Source organism: Macaca mulatta, chromosome 17, assembly GCF_049350105.2.
Source record: "Macaca mulatta isolate MMU2019108-1 chromosome 17, T2T-MMU8v2.0, whole genome shotgun sequence".
Classification (NCBI taxonomy): Eukaryota; Metazoa; Chordata; class Mammalia; order Primates; family Cercopithecidae; genus Macaca; species Macaca mulatta.
In genome coordinates, this window is record NC_133422.1 from 780,617 (window position 1) to 787,439 (window position 6,823).

Sequence of the window (6,823 nt, forward strand, 5' to 3'; positions counted from 1 at the left end):
CTGAAACGGAGCTATTACTGGGGAGAGCTGATGTCCCAGTTCTTTTCTAACTTGGAAGAAAGAGTTTCACCAAGAGACAGTACAAAGATGACAGATAACTTCATTGACAAAAATACAGTGTGAAGAGCTTATTGTAGAAAAATAGGGAGGCTGATTGTGCAGGAAAGCAGCCTAAGAGTCCTGTGCAGGGAATTTTATTTTGGACTTCACAGTCCTGCCTCTGTCTCAGGTCTGCCCCTGTTTTCTTTGGTTTTCCTGCTACTGCCTTAGGTCCCCACTTAGGCTTATGGGACCTCCTCACTGTTGGTTGAGACACATGTGTGGTGATTGATCTGAATCCACTCTGGCACCGGGCTCCTTCCCGCCATCCCAAGCAGGCTGACAGCGGTCACATATGTACCTACTGCACCTATCTCTTTTGAATGTCCTTCTCTGCCCTAATCTGTATTTATGGTGCCAGGTTTCTTTTAAGAATGTCCCCTTTGTCCTTATCAGCACGTAGCTAGCAATATTGTGACATTTTTACTGCAGAGTGAATGATGACTAGGGCATCTTAAGAGGAGTTCTAGGGTCTTTCTTTCTGCGTAAGTACCTCTTCTCCCTCCTACCCACAATTGATAAGTGCCCATCCACTCCAGCATTAGAGATGCTACTAATATGTGAATTTTTGGTGGTCCCTCCAGGTGAGCCTTCCCAGACTTTCCCTTTTCCAGGAGCTCCCCCTCCTGTTCATGTCTAGCTGTCTATCTACTCTAACAGAGCCCACTATCCTGTGTCTTTCCCAAAAATAGTGAGGGAACAATGAATTGGAAATCATAGCAAATGATATGCATGTAGATGAAAACTTTACAACTTACACAAATAATCACTCAAAATCATCCTTACACTAAAAATGCAAAACTGTACAATTTCTAGAAGAAACTAGAGAAGAAAAACTATGTGCCTTTGGGTTTGGTCATGAATTTCAATAAATGACACAAAAGGTTGATATACACAGAAGACATGACAATGTGGATTTATTAATGTTTAAAGTTTATACTCTGGAAAATACCTTGTGAAGGGAACAAAAAGACAAGCCACATATTGAAAGAAAATATTTGCAAAATACAGATCTGAGAAAGAATTTGTATTCAAAATATATACAAAATTATTAAAACTGAACAATAAGTTAAACAGCCCAATTAAAAATGCACACAGATCTGAACAGACACCTCACCAAAGATGATCTACAGATGGCAAGTAAACATACAAAAACATGCTCAACATAGTAGATAACTGAAAACCGCAATGAGATACCACAGCTGGTCTATATCTGTTAGAACTGCTAAACTCTTTCAAAAATGACAAATGGCTGGAGGAAAAACAAGAACTCTTTTCACTGCTGGTGGAACAGTGTATAAGACCAAAATATGCCACTCCAAAATATAATGGTAGGAAATCAGAATATGCCACCCAAAAATGTGTCCCTTTGGCTTAAGAATTATTCCAAGCTGATTATTTTGAAAAAAAAAAAAAATGCTGACCAAGGAAGTTCTGAAAACAGAGTAGAAGTTACCCTTGTGTAAGGAAAATTTACATCTATAAAGGAAATCCCCATTTAAAAACTACCTCTCTCTCTCTCAGCACCAAGAGGAGAAGGATAACTAAATCACTAAAGAGTCTTATCAATGGAGAATGCATGGACTTAAGTCTGTATAACAAACCTTACCCTTGTCTACTATGCTTTTGGTGGTTAACTCCCCACTACTGCACCTCAAATCTTCTTTCTTTACATTGAAGATAGTATTTATGCTTGAATCGAAAGCCACCTGTTGGAGATTTACTCATTTTTCCCTGAGTACCTTCCATGTATCCATAAGGTATACATGTTTTTAAACTTTCCTGTTTTCCTCATTTTAATCTGTCATTTGTTACAGAGGGTCCCATCTAAGAATTCCGAAAACATAGAAAATTCTTTTTCCTCCCCTATTACAAGTTGGGCAGTGTTTTCCAAAGCTAAACAAGTCTCACCTTACAATCCAAAAATCACATTCCTAAATATTTTGACAACTACTTTGAAGTTATTTCTAAATAAAAGCTACCATGCAATTATTTACAGAAGCGCTATTCATAATGACCAAAGGGAAAAAAGAATCAGAAAGTCTTATAGTAGATGACGGTGTGGGAATCCACTCAGACATCAAGAGTTCTTATAAAGATTATTTAAATGAAAACATTTGAGATACTGAAGATAAAGGAAGAAATCTTACCAGAACTTACTTTATCCAATTAAAGCAGAGTGCCCACAAAAAATACGGTTGCCATTAACTCCATCCAAGGAGTTTCCTGCAAATTCAGCTGCCATGAAGACAGCGTACTCTTTCCCATTTGCATTGATAAATGAAAATGAAATCCTAAGCTCCCAACTGACTGAACAGACCAATTCTTGGCTGAGGGAACCCCAGAGTAATTTTCAAAATTGAGTTCTCAGCTTGGCCAGGATGGGATGATGCGGGTCAGATACACCTCGTTATACCCCCTCATTTGCTAACCATGATGACGCTTCCTTCCCTAAGGATTAAACAGAAACCAGCCCTTTCAAAGGCTCCACCACTGATATCAACCTCTCCTTTCTTGCCTGATAAGAGACCACCCATGACGGAGAGGTTCTGGCCTGCGTACAGAGGATGCACAGAGTGAGTTTTCATGTCCTCTGCTTCACCTTTTAATGTCAGAGGGCTGAAAACTCTACCCTGGGATCGTGCTAACACTGCCATTTTTTGTACATGGGACCCATGAAGAAACAAGAAACTCAATTGCACAAGCATGCATTTCTCCTCTCATAATATTCATGACTCCTCCTAGAGTTTATTAAATATATGTATTTGCCAGTTCCACTCAGCATAAATTACTATTTCCTTTACATCGCCCTTGAAGCATCTGTTTCAGGCTTCTGGCTGGAGGCTATGCTTCCCAGCCTGTCAGAAGGACAATCCTGCAGGCTGCAACCCTTTATAGGGAATAAATCTCTCACTGGGTGTGGTGGCTCATGCCTGTGATCCCAGCACTTTGGGAGGCCAAGGCGGGTGGATCAACTGAGGTCAGGAGTTTGAGACCAGCCTAGCCAACATGATGAAACCCTGTCTCTACTAAAAATATAAAAATTAGCCAGGCTTGGTGATGGGCATCTGTAATCCCAGCTAATTGGGAGGCTGAGGCAGGAGAATCGCTTGAACCCAGAAGGTGGAGGTTGCAGTGAGCCAAGATCACACCATTGCACTCCAGCCTGGACAATAAGAGTGAAACTCCATCTCAAAAAAAAAAAACATAAAAATAAAGAAATGTCTCCTTTCCAAATTTATGAACGTCATCATTCTTCCGTTGACAGCATTAAAACGTTCAAAAAGACCTTCCATACTCTCCCACAAAAGCCCTAGAAATTGTCATTTTGTTAATCATTTTGGATGCTGAAGAACTTGTAACCCAATGAGTAGAAATGTTGGTACCCCATTTATCGCTGTCAACCTGCCAATTCTCAGGAGTTTGTATAAGCCTAAATCTGAAAGGATCTCATCCCATTAGGATTTTTGTCTCCTTTTCTGTTGCCTTTGCCTACTGGCTCTGCCAACAGGGGTCTTTCTTTCTCCTTAGCTATCTTTGGATATGGGGGCTCCATCTTCTGTGCCACCTTAGGGAATGCCTTTTGCATGCATGGCTAAGTCATTGAAAAGCCTACAGTTTTAGTAACATTTTGAGTGAGTCCTCTGTGAAGCTGGGTTGGAATCTCAGGCTTCTTTGTCTGGAAGGTAACTCTTGGGCTACAAGTTTCTTATCCTAGCTTTGGTTTTGAGGCCTCTCTGTTCTCCTCTTGGGTTGGAAGTTATTCCTGGCTTTTTGTTTCATGGTGTCTCTGTGATCTTGATCTTGCTCCTTTCATGGGAAATTCAAAGTTGAATAAATTCTCCCTTCTCAAACCTCTGCTGACTATGTGTTCCACCGTTATGGAACTAATTCTGTCTGCTTCCTTTCCTGTTTGCATGACTTTACTAAGAATAAGAATTATTTAGAACTTTAATGGCTCCTTTGAGAAAATTTTTATCTTCCAAATTGCCTCCTTTTAGACCTTTCCTTTCCCATTTGAGTCTCTCAACTCCTTATAATCACTGAAACTGTAGGCACCCTGCTCCATGCCTTGGAGGCTCTCAACATGCTCAAGAATCTGCAAAAGCAAACACCTGGGGCTGAAAAATAAAACAGAAAAAAATTATTTCTCTGCCTCCGTAAGATTGTATGTCAAAACAAAAGAAACTGTTACAAATCTCCAAAAGTATTAGCGAGAAAAAAGGTTTAGCCCTCATATGAAGAAGATAAAAATGTGTTCCATTTTCCAGAAACACAGTTATAATACAAATATAAAATGGGGCAGAGACAAAATCCAAGTCTTCTGTATAAACTAGTGAATTTTGTATTATTGTAATCACATTAGTCAGGGTTCTCCAGAAAGGCAGAATCAATGTGATATATGTAGATAGATAGATGAGAGAAGACTCATTAGGGGAATTGGTTCACATAATTATGGAGGCTGAGAAGTTCCACGATAGCCTGTCTCCAAGTTGGAAAACCAGGAAAGCGCCAAGTTGGAGAACCAGGAAAGCGTTGCATGGCTCAGTCCAGGTCCAAAGGACTCAGAATGAGGGAAGCCAATGGTGTAACTCTCATTCTGAGGCCAAAGGCCTGAGACCCTGAAGTTCTGATGTCAACGGCAGGAGAAGAAGGATGTTTCCATTTCAAAAGTAGATAATTCCCCTTTCCTCTTCCTTTTTGTTCTATCTGGGTTCTCAACCAATTGGATGGTGCCTGTATTCATCCATTTATACACTGCTATGAAGAAATACTTGAGTCTGAGCAATTTATAAAGAACAAAGAGGTTTAACGGGCTGACAGTTCCACATGGCTGGAGGGACCTCACAACCATGGTGGAAGAGGAAGCAAAGACGTCCTTCTTCACATGGCAGCAACAAGGAGAAGTGCTGAGCCAAATGGGAGAAGCTCCTTATAAAACCATCAGATCATGAGAACTCACTCACTATCATGAGAACAGCATGGCAGTAACCACTACCATGATTCAATAACCTCCCTCTGGGTCCCTCCCACGACATGTAGGAATTATAGGAACTACAATTCAAGATGAGATCTGAGTGGGGACACAGCCAAACCATATCTGTGCCCATCTACATTGGGGCAGGGTTATCTCAGTGTCTTGCGGAAACACCCTCACACATATGCCCAGAAATTGTGTTTTACCAGCTATGTGTGTCTCTTAATCCAATCAAGTAGATGTCTAAAATTAACCATCAGAATATTTATGCCTGATTCATGGCTGAAATTTCAGGATGAAAGCTATGAAATCTCTATTTGTGTTTGTATGTCTATTAATGTGTGTTATGTATATGTGATATTTTCTTAACTCAGGATAGCGTTGCAAAATTCATTTATAAAATCCTTTAAAGGTGCTCCATTCTAATTTGGCTTGGAAAAAAATAAGCATTTATAAATAAATATTCACCAAACTCCTAGAAATATAGGAACTGATCAAATGTTTTTTAAGTTAACACGATTTGGATAAAACTAAGTTAAATAAGGTTAATATAATATTTTTAGTATAATAAAACAACTGTGTCTTCAAAGTTACCACTACTGAATTTAAAACAAGCATCAATTCCTATTCTGCTTGAGTTCTAGTCAAATAAGCTAATATTATACTTACTAGAAACGTAAAATCTTAAAGCTTATAGATTTGATTCTAATTAAGTTGTCATTCTTATTAAAAATATTATTTCTTTTTTATGGTGAAAAGATATACATATATTTAGAGTTAGCCAGCTGGACTCGGTTTAGATGATCCCAATTTTGTTGCAACATCCAAAGCGTCACAATCAGGAGCCAGTCGAACATATGCCTTCTTCTCTTTTTCAAGTCGAATCAGGATGTTGACTGATCCAATCAGGATGTCGCCACATCCATGTCCCAGAGCTTCTTCACAGCCTGTTTGATCTGGTGCTTGTTGGCTTTAACATCCACAATGAACACAAGCATGTTGTTTTCTTCTATCTTCTTCATGGCCGACTCAGTGGTCAGCAGAAACTTGAGGATAGCATAGTGGTCAAGCTTGTTTCTCCTGGGGGTGCTCTTCCGAGGATATTTGGGCTGCCTCCGGAGTCGCAGTGTCTTGGGCCACCTCAAGGTGAGTGACATGCGGATCTTCTTTTTTGTGTGTTGCCGTGGACACCTTTCAACACTGCCTTCTTGGCCTTTAAAGCCTTCGCTTCGGCTTTGGCTTTAGGAGGGGTAGGAGCTTCCTTCTTCACTTTTGGTGCCATCTTGTGAAAAGCGAAAAACATTATTTCAAAAGTAATTTGTTTACTGTAAACCTGCTTAATAGTAGCTTCCAAAATACTTTCGGTAATTTTTAACCTTAAAGTTAAGCTAAGTAAAAGATTTGCATTAAATATCTAGACCATTTATAAATAAGATACAATACTAAAACATTAATTACTGAACATAAATAATTCACGTTTATATAATTTTGGCTTCTTATTTTTACAGAGAGACTAAAGATATTTTGGCCCTTTAATAAACATGGTTTTGTCTGCCACAATGAGAAATTGTACTATGAGGAAACACATCCCTGTAGATGTTGGGAGATGGTATACTCATACATTTTCTAACCTACTATAGAATACTAATATATGAGAGTTTATAACTGTTTACTTCCTAGTTTTCTCTGGAAAATAAAAGATTACTAAGTATTAAAATTATAATCAATATATGTAAATAAAACTAC

At 39.0% G+C, this 6,823-nt stretch overlaps 1 pseudogene; it reads right to left on the reverse strand.

The window, feature by feature from the left end:
• Positions 1–5,815: 5,815 nt before the first annotated feature.
• On the reverse strand, positions 5,816–6,370 carry LOC702725 (large ribosomal subunit protein uL23 pseudogene; annotated as a pseudogene).
• Positions 6,371–6,823: the final 453 nt, after the last annotated feature.